The sequence below is a fragment of the Xiphophorus couchianus genome, chromosome 2 (assembly GCF_001444195.1).
Source record: "Xiphophorus couchianus chromosome 2, X_couchianus-1.0, whole genome shotgun sequence".
Taxonomy (NCBI): Eukaryota; Metazoa; Chordata; class Actinopteri; order Cyprinodontiformes; family Poeciliidae; genus Xiphophorus; species Xiphophorus couchianus.
In genome coordinates, this window is record NC_040229.1 from 6,741,503 (window position 1) to 6,759,640 (window position 18,138).

General features: G+C 36.9%; 1 long non-coding RNA gene across 1 annotated transcript; it reads right to left on the reverse strand.

Annotated features, from left to right (window-relative positions):
- Positions 1-4,994: 4,994 nt before the first annotated feature.
- LOC114161735 (uncharacterized) lies at positions 4,995-15,972 on the reverse strand. The gene is made up of 3 exons (XR_003599068.1): positions 15,516-15,972; positions 15,366-15,410; positions 4,995-5,313 (listed from the first exon to the last, which is right to left on the reverse strand). It is a non-coding gene; the product is annotated as an uncharacterized LOC114161735 (long non-coding RNA).
- Positions 15,973-18,138: the final 2,166 nt, after the last annotated feature.

Sequence of the window (18,138 nt, forward strand, 5' to 3'; positions counted from 1 at the left end):
TAGAAATAGTAATTATCAAAAAATGTGTGGTAGTTTAATTGCTTTTTGATAGCTTGATTAGCATTACTGTTGAAACTTGAAAGTGACAAAAATACAGTTACATCACGCTAAGTTTATTTCAGAAATAGATAGTAAACTAATTAACTTTTGACAGTAGTGCAGCTAGTTAATTTTGAATAACAGCAATAACCTGTAATTTCAAAATCATGTCAAGTATCATACAAAACGAAAAATATAAAGAAGTAATTTTTTCAGTCTGAAGCAATATTCAAGTTTAAATGCATTTATTAAAATCCTGGACATGATAAATAATATTTAATCCTTTGGCAGGCTGCAAAAGAGGGACTGAAAAACTGTGTGATCTCCAGTCATGGCGCGGTAATTGCTAAGGGGAAGAACAGAGAAAAACAGCCAGACCACTGACCTCTCACCGAGGGAGCATCCTGCACATGGCAGCCTTAGCTGAGGGCTCGCCGCAGGGGAACAAACGGCCAGAGACAAGGAGGCGGTGGGCAGGAAGAGCAGCGCGGAGAGGTGAGGGGCGCGCTCAAGAGTCGAGGTTATTGGGTTACGGAAAGGACCAGGAGTGGAAAAAAACACAGAGGAGAGAGGCAGGGAGCAGGTAGGAGGAAGAGGAGGAGAGGTGAGGGATCTGGTGTGAGCAAGAGGAGAGAAAGGAGTGAGAGCGAGCGGAACGAAAGGTGTTATGCTGGGATTAAAGCTGAAATGAGCATATGGGGAGGGTGGAAAACATATAGGGGGAAAAGCAGCGGAGGGTAAAAATCTTTTATTGAAAAATTGCATTCAACTTTACGCCTCTGGAACCAACCGAATATCTTAATTAAATGAAGCAAAATCAGATCAACTGCAGGTGTAAATCCACCTCAGGCTAGTTTGGTTTCCTGTCAGCTTGCAGTAATTGTTTACACCGAAATAAACTCACAAACAGGTGGAGGGCACCTCAGACTGCAACCGGCTTGTCAATATGGATTTGTGTGGATACTTGTAAAGCGGACAGCTCACTGAGCAAGCCCAAGTGCTTCCTGTCAATATTAATTATCTCGTAAATATCATCAGAGGAAGCAACGTGGAAAGCAAGCCAGGGGAGAACCAAACAGGAAAATGTGAGAATGCTGAGGAGATATGTTTTAATGTCAGACGTAGCTTTGCTCATAACGTATGAGCTGTATATTAATACCAAAGGAGAGGTAATTTTTGGGGAGGCTTATGTTTGTCCTTTCAGGTTTATTAGATAGTGGGGGAGGTTGTGCCAACAGCATGGTGCCTTCTGAGGATGCCTAGTTAAAGTGGAAACTGGAGGACGGAGGGATGAGGTAGGACTGGGCAACAAATTGATTTGATCAATTAATTAAATTGTTTTTGTAGATTTAGACTCAGTTCATTTGGGGACCCAAATTGCAACATTTGTTACATTTTCAGCTGGTTCACTTTCACACTGCACTGTCAAGACAATCCAAAACGATTGAAAAACCCGTTCTTCTCCTCGCCTGTGGGGGCGCTGCACCAAGAACCACTGAAGGAAACAACATGAAAACCTCTGAAGAAGACACTGAGCACAACTTCCTTCTTCATAAAATGTAAACAAAGATTTTAGTGATTGCAGGATTTCTCTTTTTTGTCTTTGGCTAAAGACCACGAGCCATTTCTCCGCTAGCACTAAACTCGCATGTTTGCTTTGGTTGTATTTACCCAGAATTCCCTGCACTATAGTCCGTTTCGTGCTTCTGGAGCAGTCTGCGGTCTGCTTGGCACTCACATATGCACCAGAGTACAATTCAATCAAACTGAGATGTAGGTTTGTAGGCAGATTAGAGTTCATATTTTGGTCAGATTGTGCATTTACACCAACTCATACGAACCAGATTTTCCAGGTAAATGGACTGGAGTTGGATTAGCGGACTGAACAAGGTTGGTCTGAATTCAACCTTAATCTTTGAAAATCTGGATTTTAAAATTTTTTTTCCACCAGTGCACTCTGTAGGTTTCTATAGCGCCAAAAACAGCCATGTTGTTACCACAGAGTGTTAGGACGAAGTTACAGTATTTTTACTTACGAGAATGAAGTCACAATATTACCAGAATAAAGTTATAGTATTAGGAGAATAAAGTCATGTGAGTCAACATAACACGAGAATAATGTCAGAATATTAGCAGGATGAAGTCGTAATTTTATACTAACTCCTACACAAAAACGAAAAAAATTTAAAATGAGGAATGTTGAGGAGCTTGTTTTACTTTGGTATTGGTTTTATAGCTAAGGAAATACTTCATCTTTTAACACATCAGAATCAAATCAGTAGAAGGACTTTGAAACAACTGAGCAGATGACTTGCTGAGCTGCTCACATCAGACCTTTGTGCTTTTATCCAAGATTTTTCTTATGAAAGTAACTTCCTTGTATTTTTAGGATATTATTTTGCTATTACTCGCACTATATTCTTGTCACTAATATTCTTATAGCTGGCCCTACCACGCCATTGTTCAACTCACAGAGGGGATGGATGAATTAGAAGCCACTTTTTAAAAATGTTTTCTGCTGTTTCTAACGTAATTTTTTTAGAAAAGAAAACGAGAAACAAAATAGTTTAAAACCGGAAATCAGATCTGGTATGAAAAAAATCTGAGATTTTATTTTTAAGCCACGTCGCTCAGCTCTATGTTGAGGAAAGGAGGCGAAAGGTTGTTACGAACAAAGGCAAGGTGAGTAAAAGGAGGGAGGACGGGGAAAGTGGTGGCAGGATCTGCAAGTCGAGGAACCGTAGCTGGATTCAACACGGTTTCTCTGACCAAGCCTCCAGCACTTTCCTCTCAATCCTTTTCCTGTAATTTCCTTCTGCTGCTTTGTACCATTCTTTCCCATTTCTTTCTATTGAACATGTCCTGCTTTAACCTTGAATTTAAAAACTGAAACTGCACACACACATTTTACACATTTTGCAGTTTTGATCCACACAGAATTTGAAATGATTTCTGTGCAGTGGGATATAAATATGGAAAGAAAGGATCTTAACTAAATTGAATTGTACTGCCCTGTGTGTTTGTATTTGTGTTTATGCAACTGGGTATTCCCATTAGAAACAATAATGAAAAACGTAAACTAGAAAATATTTTGACTTGTGTTTGAGTACATAACATGATTGAAATTAGGTTATTTTTTGTGCTGAAACAGATGTGTAGAAGTTTACTGGTATCCTGTGTAGCGTAAGAAAAATAAAAAACTAAATCACAGGCAAAAAGCGGCAAAAATTGTGTTATGTGACACACCAGTCACATAAATAACTGACTTTTCTGCATTCACAATTTTTCTCTTTTTCTTTTTTAAACAAAATTACACATTCATTTTGATATTTCAGATTATAAGACAGGCAATACAATATTTTTAACCGGGAAATATGATGCAGCTTTCTCTATTTTCTATGCTTGTCCTGAAAATACTTTAGTTTGTTTTTGGTATTTTGTTTTAAATAAAAGCAATGCAAAAGTTAAAACTTTTAACATTAATTTGGTATATTTTCAAAGTTATGACATCTTTTTTCATGTTCCTGAAAGATATGGGTTTGAAGGTCCAGAAATTAACTTTTCTTGCACCCAACTTCACAAAACAGGATTAAGGATTTCATGGTGCGTTCACACCAGCCTGGTTTAGTCTGCTTTAAGTTAGTTTGTTTGCATAGAAAGTCCTGTTTGTTTGGGAAGATGTGAATATGCATCAAACTCTGATACAGACAAAAAATGAGAACTCTGGTCTGCCTACAAACCTAAATTTGGATTCGGTAGAAGTGAACTCTGGTGCGGTTTGAATGAATATGTGAACGCCAAGCAGACCAAAAGTAGGAAGCAGACTACAGTGCAGGGGATTCTGGGTAAATACAACCAAAACAGACGTGTGTATCTAGCGCTACTGGGAATAATGAGGTAGTCTTTTACCAATAACAAAAGAGAAATACTACAACCACTAAAATCTGATGCCACTCCATTTTTGTCTAGATTTTGTAAAGAAGGAAGTTGCGCTTAGAGTCGTCTTCTGAGTTTTTCATGTTGTTTCCTTCAGTGGTTCTTGGTGCAGCGCCACCGCAGATGAGGGGAGAACAGGATTTTCAAACGGTTTGGTTTGTTTCACACAATGCCGTGTGAGAGAGAACTACAAAATCTGGAAATTTAACAAATGTTGCAATTTTGGTCACAGTGATGTGACCAAAACTGTTAAAAATCACAAACTATCTGTCTGGAGGTACAAACGATCACAGATGTGAACAAACTACAAAGTTTGTTTCACATGCTATTTTTAAATGTCACTACATGGCTCTTTTAAAAATCCTTTCACTTTTAATGAAAGCTGTACTTACTGCCTTTGTGAATTTTTAAAATAAAATTTTCAGATTTTAGTTTAAAGGAGCAAAAATAGAGAACAATGTCTAACATTTTAACTTCAACGCTGGTCATATTTGACCTTTAACCTAGAAGACAACTTGATGCCCCACAGAGTGACATGATATTAAGAAAAAAAAATCCTCTCGGAAGAAGCCAAACTGTTTCGAACAAAGACTCTGTACACACACACACACACACACACACACACACACACACACACACACACACACCAGTTCAGACTGGGACATCAAGACAATGTTTTTGCGCTCCTGCTGGTTTCCACCGGTGGCGACAAGCACCTGTGCGTTTTGCGCAACAAAGGTTCCTAGCAACAGTTGTTGAGCAGAGATGCACACCTGTTTGATCTGCCTGGACCCTCTGTGATAAGTGGCCTCGGTTACCATGGCGACCAGAATATGGGATGGATCCATGTGGCGCTATTGAATGGCCTTGGATTATAAACACACGTATACAGGCAGACGCAGAAACTCATGAAGACACACACGCATCATGCTTGAAGGAGTTTGTCACACACACACACACACACACACACACACACACACACACACACACACACACACACACACACACACTCACCTCAGAAACAGCAAACAAAAAAAGGAGGAAAATCACACAAACCAGCCGAAGTGGTACGTCTAATGAAGCAGTCGGGGCACGCCAGGTTTCACACCTGCATGCAGACTCGTAACAGGCATCACACTTGAGGAAACTTGCAAAGGAAGGTCTCACATTCGGAAAGAAATAGACACATGTAGGTTGACTTCTAGCACTTCACAATGCAATGCGTGGAGAATTTAAAAAAAACCACGACAAGGCGGCAGATGGCCGACATGCTAACAGTTACTCACAGCGTGCAGGTGGACGAGGAAACGCTTTCCCGTCTCTCTCTAGCGCGTCGACCTTGTAGAGAAAAGCGAGTCGTTACACCGCAGCAGTCATTCACACAAAAATAGATGAACAAGAAAATACATAATCGTGGGAGCTGTTAAATTTTCTATAGCCTGAAAGGCGGAATAGAAATGTGAGCATTGAAACGCAATCAAACACGAACAACGACGCGTGCTGCTCTGTGAGTTTTCTCTTTTAAACTCTTTTAAAATTGAATGGTAACCAATTAAGACACCCAGTACTATAAAGTGGTTCTTCTCTCGAAGTTCTGCGTTTGTGCTTCAGGTGCTGCACAGGTTTCAAGCATTGACATGGAAATGATGTCTCTGTTGTTTCTGTTCAGTTAATTTCATACATAGAGATGCAGCATACAGGCCTCCCTGCACAAATTAAAACATAAATAAATGGCTTTTGTAGTCTCTTGATGAATTAAGTTAATTATATTTTCGCTAGCCTGGTTATTCTGGGAAACTATTACATTTAGCAATGTGTGTTATTAGTTTCCTCTCTTATGATAAATCAGTCGGGTAATTCTGGTTTTAAAATATTGTTTATGAATCCTCAATGTGTTGAACCAAGCATATAATGTTTTTTTGTTTGTCATTATAGTTCAGTTTTATTTTGTTTTTTTACTTTTTGTCTAATTCGACTGGTTCTATAAGTTAAAAATTGTCTTTATGTTTTCTCATACTGTGGCTAATTTTCAGGTGCAGAAAAAGGTCAAAGTATTGACCTTTTGCATAATCACAATACACTTGTGATTATGCAATTAACATGCAATTAATACTCAACAGAAGGGACCATTTTCAAAAAATATATTAAATTATTGTTGAATTATTGTTTTCTCTAAACTTTTACTGTAGCCATTTTGCGAACCAGCATACATTTGCTGATATAAACTGCTTGTATCGGGGCAAAGTTATTTTGCATAAGTTCAAAAGGGGAATAGATTCATAAACACAAAAACAAGATATTATAACAGTAATGTGGTTCAAGTTCCTCATAGTTTTTCCCCATTAGTTTTAGTTAACTGTATTTACTGCTGGTTCTGGAATGTCCAACAGGAAAACAGCAGACTCTTTCTAAGGAATGATGAAGTCTCACATACGTTTGTCTTACATTTAATTGCTGAACTTTATGAAAAAATATCAACTATTCTGTCTGTTAAGATATTTTAGAAAAATTACAGTCATTATTTCACTATTAGTTCAACATCCAAGCATTAAAAACTTGAAAATGAATTTTTAGTCTGTTTTTTTTCTTTTTTTATTGTCTTGAGAAATATGGACTTTGGTGTCTGCATTTCTCCAAGTTTGGAAAACGTTTGTTGTTTCAAGTTAAAAAAAAAAGTGGACCAATTTTTACAGAATAAAGCTAAGGACTCATTTTAAAATTAAAAAAATATTTATCCCAAAGTAAAATGAAATGTTATTGTTACTCATATCATCCAAGTGTCTTGAGAGTTGTTGTGGATAGTGACGCTTCGGCCTGTTAGTTTGAGTTAACTATGAAGTTAATCCTTTATTTGTGTTAATCTGTGTTTTTCTTAATGTTGACAGTCTTTTGTGAGGGCTATTGAAATAAATCCTTTCTTATCGCTGTGCAGAGGAGGCAGCCTGACAATACAGATGTTACACTTTGTCTGCGAACACACAGCCGCGTCTTATCATGACTCACAGCCTGCATGTAATGAGGAGCTGCGCAGCATTTGCATCACATTTTACTCAGCGCCGGACTAAAACGGAAAGCAGCAGCACCAGCGGTTGACAAATAAAGGGATCGTGTGGAAAACCAGACAAGGGGAAGGGGGTCACGAGAGAGCCATCCGGGTCGATCCGTACGAGCAGAAATCGGTCACGCACAGTTTGAGCTCATCAGGCAGTCGCTCAAACGAGATAAAGTGCAAACAGACTTCAGCTCGTTAATCTATTTAGTTTCTCCAGTCTCATTTTTGCACCATTCGCCGTTGTCCCTGCTGTTTCTTTTCCACTCGTCACAAGTGGAACGTTGGACCATCTGTCAGTCTTGGATTTAATTAGTATGTTCATTGAAAGCTATATACCTGAAACTGTTTTGACGCGTAGGATTTAAATAAAACTGTTCCAAAGTGTGGATTTGAGTTGTGCATCACGATAGCGAGAAACCAACGAAGATGCTTACTGCACATATCTGCTTAATTTTCTGATTGAATTCCAGATGTTGTAGTTAATGAACAGTAGAAAAGAAGATGCAGAAGTAATTGGCCTTTCTTCAAGAAAAGGTCATTACACCAAGTGTGACAAGCTAATCTGAAAAACACTTTTAATGGGAGCCAGATGATTATGAATTTTGAAGTTTAGGAGTCTTTATTTTAATGATGTAACGTTAAAGTAGTGTCAGAGTTTTTCTAATTTTCAGGTGTAATTAACTGAGTTTTGAATATGTTGGTGCTGAATTTTTAAAGCAATTCTGTGCAATATTTATGTGAGGAGCAAAATTAAAGTTGCTGAAAAATAAATTACTGTTTCTTCTCTTGGTTTGCTAAAATTGTACATCAGAGATTGAAGTTGGTTGGCGTAGTTTAGCTTGACTTTATGTACAGTTTTAAGAAATATTCTGTCAGTGTTAGACTGGAAAATTAGATAAATTATGTCCATATTTAAGCTACTGTAGAACTACTAACACAATACTCTACAATCACTTTAATCACACACTTAAAAACTATATTTCAGAGTTTCAATTTTTTGTTTTTCAGCAGAGAAAAATGTTTCTCATAGGTATGCTGGTTTGGTCCAAAACAGAATCAGAACCACAAGCAATGGAAATCGGGTGTAATAAATTAGTTCACATAAATAAAGCAAATAATTTAGTACAACATGGGAATTGCCAAGTTTCAGGGACATTTACAGTACAGTCTTGTTATACCATGAGAAAATGCAAAGGTTCTTTGTAAATCTGTGAATATGATCCTCTATCATATTCAAACTTTTTGTTTTCCTCCCAACACACTTAATGTCCAATTACAATAAAAAATACTAAACAGATGGACACCAACAGTTGACTAATATGTTGGTTGTAACAAAGTTACAAGAAAGATTTGACCTTCATATTCCAAGTATGAACAATATTCCAACATGCTAACATGCTAATTGTAATTACATTAATATGACTAAAAAAAAAAAGTTATCACAAAGACACCGACAAAAAACAAGATTGTACAACTTAAAATGTATAGCTACAAATTTTTGTGTCAAATTAAGATTATGTGACTTAAATATGCAGTCAGAAGTTTTCTATCCACATGCTTGCATTTTAATTCTCGCAGTAGCCTGTGGCTAACGTGCTAATAGCAAATAGATGGTGTTTTATTTCACTTTTCTGATGAATATTTGGAAGTACACAAGAATATGATATATAATGTTAAATAAAATTCAGTTTTAAGAGATTTTAACATCTGTCTATGCAAACTTATATTGTGAAAGTTTTCCTATCAAGCTAGCACCGCGCTATTGGCTAACGGAAGTCTGTGTCTGTCTACTTCCTTTTCCGCCACGTTTAAAATGATTTATTTATAGTTATAGGGCAGAGCTAGTTGTTTAATCGTAGAGTCCAACCACTTTATTTTTGGCTTCTTAAATTAAATACGTAGATCAAATGTAGTTTTCAAAGTCATCAAAGTTTTTGTACAGTTCCTTTACACCATATTTGTGATGCGTGTACTTTATAAAGTAGCAATCACTCTTCTATTTAAGTGTTTCACATTTGTTGGGTTTGCCTGCAGACAGTATATTTTTCTCAGGTTTATTTTTGGTTAAGACAAAAAAAGTTTTCCTTTTCAATCTGTACATCTCTTTCTCTATGCAGCCTAAAAATATTATTGAACATAATTATTTGACCTTCATGCTGGTTTGCCTTAGATGGTTCAGTCAGATGTATTAGATTAAAATATATATTTTGAAGTGAAAATGGACAAAGGTCTTTTTTTTTATGAACCAGAAGTTATTGCGATAAACGATAATATTGTTGTTTTGAGACGACTTTTAGGTATTATAACAGTAATGGCATAATAATGCAAGAACACATTCTGTTCTACTGAACATTTAATGCCAGAACTGGAAGATATTTTAAATATACAAAATAAATAAAACAACAGAAACATCAAATAAAATTAATTAGGGAGTCTCTGTAAACAAAAATGTCCAAAACACCAAACTGAAGACCAGTTTTGGTAGAAAGAAAATGGAAAACAGGAAAACAATAAATTGTGGTAAAATCATTGAACTTGTTGTAACTTGTTGATTAATTGATTTATTGCAATGTTACTTTCTTGATGTAACCCCATGTTTATTTCCCAGGAACAGTTACAATATATATGTGACGTAATCACCTTCACAGATTAAATAAGTATTGAAATATGTTGCATTCAATGCTTTACGCCTGACTAATTATCAGTGTGATGTCTGTTCAATATCTATCTGTCCCTGGATACTTATTTATCCATTACCTGTCATTTAGATTCTGATTTGCCTTATTGTTTTGTTTCATTTAGAAATGATTTAATGAAATTAGAAACACAAAAGTAAAACCATTTTAACAGACTTCAGAGCAAAAAAGAAAAACCCTCTTAAAGGCAAAACTCAACGTTTTTTTAAATTGTGTTTAAGCCGCTTTAAGAAAATCAGATAGGCTTGTTTCTTTAAGACCCCTCGCTTTTTCCATCAAGCCTGATCATTTCTTTTTGTCTCGTATCTTCTGCTTTCTTTCGTCTGTTCCTGTCTGCTTCCCTCCAGCAAATGAAAAGGCCACATCAAACAATGGATTTAGCTTCTCCCTAAGTAGAGGAGTGGAGGGGAAAGCTGCTGGTAAACGAACGTGAGCCTCAACCAGGTCACTGGGCATTTTTGGTTTTTATGGTTTTATACATCAGAAATTAAGTCTAACTTGGTTTTTATAATTTGTTATCTTTTAAAGCCACTTTTTTTTTATTTTTATTTTTAGAAATGTAATAAATTAAGTGACACCTAAATGTTTGCTGCTCTTTTTTTGAGTAGTTGTGTGATTTTGATTAGGGATGTACTAATAAAAAGAAAAATCCTGTAAAAATATAAATATTTGTTTCACAAAATATTGAAACTTATTACACTTTTGTATTAATTATTCTCTAACTCAAACTTTAAAGTCATGTTCCATAAATTAGACGTATTTTTTTTAAATAACAACCTTTAAGCAGGTATTAAACATACTTTTTTTCATTAAGTGCACATTTCTGTTATGAAATATAGTTTTGTTATTCTAATTTGACTATAAGCAGAAATTATCGTAATTAACAGAAATAAAGACTTTCAGACTTCCACCTGTGTGTAAATAATCTATATAATGTGATTTACTTTGTAATAAAGTTCCTGAAATAAATTTACTTTTCAATAATATCCAAATTTATTGAAAAAGAAGTGAAATATTGTAAAAAGCTACAGATTCAAAAATGCTATATTTATTAAGAAACCATAAAAATGTTTTCCACTTTCCTGTTAATTTAACTTTTTTAACTTTAATTAGAATGCTCAAGTCTTTTAGGTGTCAGATTAAAACTACTTTTTAAATTTAACAACCTTTAAGCAGGTATGAAACATTTTTTTCAGTAAGTGCACATTTCTGTTTTTAAAAATAAATTTGTAAATAATCTGATGGAATAATTTTAAATGTCATGTTCTGAAGCTTAATTAACAGAAATAGAGGCTTTCAAACATCTGGGTGTAATTAATGGATTTTAAGTTTTATTGTGATATTTTTGGGTCTATTGTGATAATGATAAATGTGACTATAAAAACTATTTATACTTTTTTTAATGTACTTTGGCTTTGACTGCAATTCAGATTTTTATCAATAACTGCACACAGTAACTGCATTTAATAATATTTTATATAAAATAATATATAAAGAAACATCGACTTAGAATGTTTTTTATAAATGTCATATTTCATATTAATCAAACATCAACATCAAATTGTTTTCTATTTCCACAGTTATTTGGTCTTTTTCTTGTCAGAAACGTTTCCATTAGTTTTTAGCTTGATGAATTTCACTGGCAGCCAATCAGAAAATGACATTTAGTTCAATTTAACTTTTATTTTATTGAAAAAAAGACTTTGCTTTTTTTTTTCTCATCTTCCTTCCAACTGAGACCCGACTTTGAAAAAACCTTTACAATACAAATAAACTTGATTGATTGATTGATTGATTGAAAAACTGTAAAAAAAGAAATGTTATGGCGATACATTTTGCTGGACTACAAATTGTCCCAGAAGTTATCGCGATACACGATAATATTGTTGTTTTGACACCATTTTCAAAGTAATGGAATGATGATGGCTTAAAAATGCGAGAACACATTTTCAAAGATCAATGAACTTTAAATTGACATTTAACACTGGAGCTGGAAAATATTCTAAATATCCAAAATGAATAAACTAAACAACAAATAAAATGAATTATTAAGTTTCTGCAAGTCAAACTGTCCTTCAAAAAAGGTTAGTAAAGACCAGAGCAACGAACTGAAAAGTTTCATCATCCAGTTTTTGGTAGAAAAACGATAAATCATGAAAATAGAAATTATTGACTTTGTTTTAATTCATTGTGTGATTAAATGATTTATTGATTTTTGCGACAGACCTAACTGTAAAGCGTTTTATTTATTTATTTATTTTTTACATAATTGCTGCACTTTATTTAAAAAAATATTTTTGTATCCTCTGTTTTGCAACTGAAACTACCCAATTTCCACGCATGGAATCAGCATTTCACTCAGCGAATCAGTGAAATGGAAGTAAATGCGTGTCAATCCCATCGCAGTTCGCCCTGCAGCTCGCTTCTTTCTTTCTTTCTGTCTTTGTTTCTTTCTTTCTATCTCTCTTTCTTTCCGGGTAGAATCGAAGAGAAAAGCTCTCCGAGGCGGAGGCAGGAGAAAGGGAGCGCCTTGTTTTCACAAGGAGGCTTTTTGAAGTCGGGCTGAAAGAAATCTGAAGCTGCAATAAATCGACTCGAGACGGCGGTGGAACTGATGCAATGTCAGTCACTTGAAGCTGGAGAAGCAACAGGAGGCAGAAGGAGGAGGAGGTTAGCGGCGAACAGAAGGAGGAAGGAGTGGAGGAGCAGAAGGTGCAGGGCGGAGAGAGTCACAAACGCGCCTGGCTGTTGATTGTGATTTCTGTTCAAACAAGGCTGACAGCTGCCACAAACATCTCCCTGCTTAATATGACACACATTTACTCTCACCTGCGCCGACAGCCTCCCGCTTTATGGCGCCCTGTTATCTTTCTTTCTGCTCCTCGCCCTGATAAGGCCGCTGTGATTGCCCTCCGCTCGCTCTACAGCATGACAGCTCAATCACTTATCAAATCAAGATGTTGCCTCGTCGCTGGTGATGAAATACCAGCCAGATCATCCTCTGTCATTCCTCTGTTTAGCCTCAAATAGATGTAGCTTCTGGAGTCACTGCAAAACGGTGGGTTCAGGTTGCAGTGTCCTTTAGTTTAAATGCAAACATATAAAAGAAAGTTTTTCCACTGGTTTGGTTGAATGTTGAGATCAGGTTTTTTTCTAGTTTTCGGTAGTTGGCATATTTAGAAAAATATGGAGCTAGTTTTGGTGCCCGGATCCCCCAAAAAACAAAGAAATATATTATTCTGTAATAAAGCTCATGAAATACATTTAAACATTTGCCAGCATTACTTGTCATTATCTTATATATTTGTACTCTTCGTTCTAAAAAGTGAACAAAAATTAGCAGGGCTGGATTTAGAAGAACCAGGGGCCAGGGCAGGAGCCAGTTTTGGTGCTTTATCCCCCCACCAAAGAAATGCATAAAAATTATGATAAAGTTCCTGAAATAACTCAAAAAAATTGCCTGCATTACTAGTCGTGATCTGATTTGTGTACTTATTTCTTTATTGGACTGATTGGCAGAACAATCATAGCCCCACAAACAAATACTGCTCTTGAAAAACATTTATAATACACTTATTTAGGACAAATTACTGGAGTTTTTTCCACTAAACTCCATATATGAACTGCATTTAGTCACGTTTTCAAAGTGTACTTATTGGTATTCTTATTTAACAAGTGAAGAAATTTGTAAAAATAGCAATCCTGAACAGTTTGTTTTTTTAAACATCAATTGGAATTTATCATGACAACAATAGATCAATATTCTTAGAGCAAATGCACCACGATAAATAATAAACGATACAATGTTGGTCTCAAAAATATGTGCTGCAGTGTAAGACTGAAACGATTCACCGGATTAATCGTGATGAATCGATTACAGAAATAATCGTCAACTAAAGTTTGTTTCAGTTTTATGTTAATTTCACTGGATGAAATCTGTCACAAAGAACCCAGCAGGTACAAAAAGGTCTACACACTCTGGTAGAAATACCAGATATTTGTAATAAAGATAAGCAATTATCTAACAGGTTGAATTAGGAAATATCCAATTAATTAATAATCGATTACTAAAAGAATCGTTAGTTGCAGCCCTGCTATAAAGTCATACAAAAAAACACCACCACTGCTAAAATCAACCCTTAAGTTTGTAAAACATGCATAGTACAAAATAAAGAATAAAAAATAAAATTGCTTCCCTCTGAGAACTTGTAGCCCTGGGCGATTGCCCCTGTAAGCGCTTTTTAAAGATTGATCAAAGTAGTAAATGCTGCAGAAATGGCAATTTTGAAATAAAATGAAAGAATTGGGAGATTATCCTAAGGTTTCCCAAAGTAGTACTTTGGTTGTTTCCGGTCTTTCCTGTTGATTTTTTTTTTTTCTTTACGTAAATAAAGGAACCTCACCTGCACTCGGTTCAGATCTGCTGATCATTCATGTGGATCAGGAAACTAAAACGAATAAATCAGAACGGATTTCAAACCTCTTGCAAACCTGAACGCCTTCAATTAAAATAAAGAACATTATTCCATCCCAGGAGCCCGTTGTTCTGCTCTAATCTCCGCTCTTTATTCCCTTTTGTGTTTATTAAAAATCTAACTGTTGCCTCCAGTTTGTGGACAGTCTGGTGAAGCTGATAATGACTCAGGGTTAGGGGGAAAGCAGAGGGCTAGTTATGCATGCAGAGGGCGTTCACTCACTACTATATAATTCAGAATGCTTCGCTTTTTCCTCCCCATCCTCCACAGAGAGCAACAATCGCGACATCAAATGCACCCACTCTTTCATGCGCATTCCTGCTGTTTCCCCTCTATTTCTGTCTGTCGGTGTCATCCTCCCTTTTCTCTTTCCACACACACACGCACACACACACACACACACACACACACACACACACACACGCACACACTCTCCTCTACAGCAGCAGTTGCACATTATGGAGTGGTAACCAGGCAGCATCTAATTGCAATAATTGGAAGAATGTACCGAGCGGGCCTGTTTGAACACCTGTTAGCGCTGAATGTCTCTCATGGCTGCAGCTCGTACGCGCCGTGTCACACCATTTGGTGCGCGTGCATGCATTGAGGAAGAGGAGGAGGGGAGGAAGGGTATGTAAATATGACACGCTGGCTGCGCTCCAGCCCCGCGTCTCGCCGCTTCCAGAAGGAGACAGGCGAACAGAAATGAATAAAATGCGTGATGCGTCTTCGCGCCTTTCATGCTGTCACCATTGTTATGAACTCTCCGGCTACCGGAAGTCTCTGCCGCGGGGACAGATGCGCGGAGCTGTCCGCCCGCGCTGGTGCTGAAATCTCCCCAAACGCAACACAGCACCAGGGATACAAATACAGAAACTTATCTACTAGAAGTGAAATTTCAGGTTTTTTAATAGACTAATACTTAATTTTCACCTCTCCTGATACCGATACACTTCTTCTCCTAATTCCTCTGTTTTTAATAGCTCCTCTCTTCAGTCCAGGCAGCAGCGGAGGAGCTCCAGCCAACATGAAGCTGTTGTCATTTTAATCCGTAACGACGCGTTAATTTCCTGTCTAATTTCTGATTCACTTCCTTTTTTTAATAGATGTTCGGAGTTTGATTTGTGAGTGTTTGCTTCTTTAAAATGGAGCTTTGGATGAACCTACCTGTTGATATGAAAGGTCCTGTCCGCGCCGCGTCCTCACCAACATCTAAACCAAAAGAAAAAAACTGTTAAGAACATCGTAATGGGACCAGATTTGTCACGCTGTTGTATCTCCAAACACTCCCCTCGGTGGGTCTCCGTCCGAGCTCACCTGGCTCCGGTCGGTCCGGAGCTCCGTTCCGGGTTGGAGAGCATGGAGAGCCGCGGCGCGTCCTGAGCGCAGAGATCAAGCCTCCGGTGCGCTGCTGGCTGCACCTTTTAAAAGCCTCCGCTGGACCAATAGGAGGTCTGTCAGCGTGATGGGACCTGACGTCACCCTTCCCTCACCTAACAACCCACCTACCCGCCTCCTCCTCCGCTTTTCTTCAACCATATAAGAAAAATGACCACATTGCCTCCTCGGAATTAGAACAAAAAAGCGCTTTTCCCTTCCATTTCTCATAAATCTCGGTTTTCTGTGTGATTTATTCTTTGTAGACCGGAAGCAGGTCAGGATTTGGAGGTGACTCCAGGTGAAAATAACAAAAACAGACTCTGAGTTATCAGCACCAGATGAGTAAAACAGACACAGGTGGACTACAGACATATTCAGACATATTCAGCAGCAGTGTGATGAGTTATCCTCACTTTGGTTCAATATTTGAACTTTTATGACGTTTTCTACAGTGATAATTAAACGCTTTGAACTCTGAAGAAGAAATATAGGTGAGTTTTTTTTTTACTTTAAAAGCTGTTTTAACGTAACATTTGCTTCACTAAACTTACATTCCAGATATCTGAAATTAGTTTCTGGCGAGGCAGGTGAAGTTTATTCTTATAGCGTATTTCAGAAACGAGGCAGTTCAAAATGCTTTATGTCATAAAAACATAATCAATAATCAATTGAGAAACACAAAATAATGTTTGCTATGATCAAAACACATCAAATATACCGATCAGTGTTCCAGTTTTTATGAATCAAAAGCAACTCTAAGCAGTCTAGATTTAAAGGAACTCAGTGTTTCGGCTCTTTTGCAGTTTTCTAGAAGTTTGTTCCAGATTTGTGGTGCAAAGAAGCTGAATTCTGCTTCTATGCACCACATAGATGCAGAGCAGAACCAGAACCAGAAGACCTGAGAGGTCTGGAAGGTTGATACAACAACAGCAGATTAACCTTTTAGGCAGAAGCGTGAAGCCCTGTGACAGTGCACTGTAAAAAGGCAAAATCTTACCAGGCGTTTTTGGTTCAGTTTTTAAAAAATTATTTATAAAAAAGTACTGCTTTTATTGGCAAATTATTTCACTTAATGTCTTGTTATGTGTGGAACAATCAGCCAGTGGTACTAGTTTTTAATTAATATTATAGTAATCAATAATTAACTTAAACAAGTTCTCATATCCTGCTGAATAGTTACGGTACCCGTAAGCTAGTTTTACCTTATTCAAGTGTACTAAGATATTTGCTCTAGAAACTGACCAGAATTACTTGTTAAAATTTTGTGTTTTTGCAGTGTAATCAATGAGACTAAAGACAAACTCTCTTCTTTTTGCAACATTAGTCTTTTAATCCTGGAAATGTGTGCTGACTCTATACTGTTAATTTTTAATAACTTCAGTTTTGTTTCTGGACAAAATCTTTAGATGTTGCTTCAAGTGGTCATTTTGTCAAACAATTGGATTTAAGTTCCATCTGACCTCCAGGGGAATTTGAATGTTTTGTGGTTTTTAACGTTTGTTTTAGAGTAATGGTTTCTTCCTTTCAGAGCGGCGCTTCAGCCATGTTGGACCTGAACTCACTGTGGATGATCAGGATCTCCTGCCTGTTTCAGCCAACATCAGCTTTTTGCTTCTGTTCTGGGGTCGATATTCTAATTATTATTGATTATTTGAGACACACACTATACCGTTTTTAATAAGTGTATAGCATTTTTTATCAAATTGTAAAGCTGCCCTGTATTATAAAGTATTTTATTTTTAATTATTTTTTTTACACCTGGAGAAAACAGTTGCATTCTGAATTTCAAAAATGATTTCTATCAGTATTGAATCTCTCAAATCTGGGAACAGATTTTAGCTTTAATCGTAAATATATAATTTATGCTACTTTTACTGACTAAATATGATAAACTGCTGGATTTAAACACTTTTTTCTGTGATCTGAACCCTGTTGACTCCAGCTCTTCAGATTGAAGCAGCGTTATGTCTAAAAGAAAATCTGAACAAAACAAAAAGAAAGAAAGAACTGATGTTACGTTTGGGTTGAACTCGAACTCGCTCGGCAGATGACAGCTACACATAATCTGTCACTGTGTGGCTCCTCTGACAGAAGCGCTCAAAAGGAGATGCATTTTCAAACACAAATGAGCAATTTGTTAGGCCATTGTGTGCATCATTGTACTTTCTAATTTCCCAGACTCAGAGGCCCATTGTGGGGAAACTCCATTGTGTTGTCGAGTGCTTTTTCTTTTTTCTTTTTCATTTTTTTCTCGGTTGTTGTTGATGTTTTCTGGCCTTTTTTTCCCATGTGTGCAGCTTTTCAGACGCGCTCATAAAGACACTCACAGATGTTTGTGCAGGGTTTGCTTTGGCCTCCTGTCCATGTACAAACCCGGGTCAAGTTTGGTCCCATTAATGGGAGAGCGCAGGAGTGTGACAAAGGACAGCAAACAGCAGCGATGTTTCACTATCTGTGAGCCGAACTGGCCGTGTTTACAGCTGGTTCTGACAGGTCCAGCAGGTTCTATTAGAGGCATGAAAAGAGAAACAGAATGTCTAATGATAAAACCTTAGTTGCT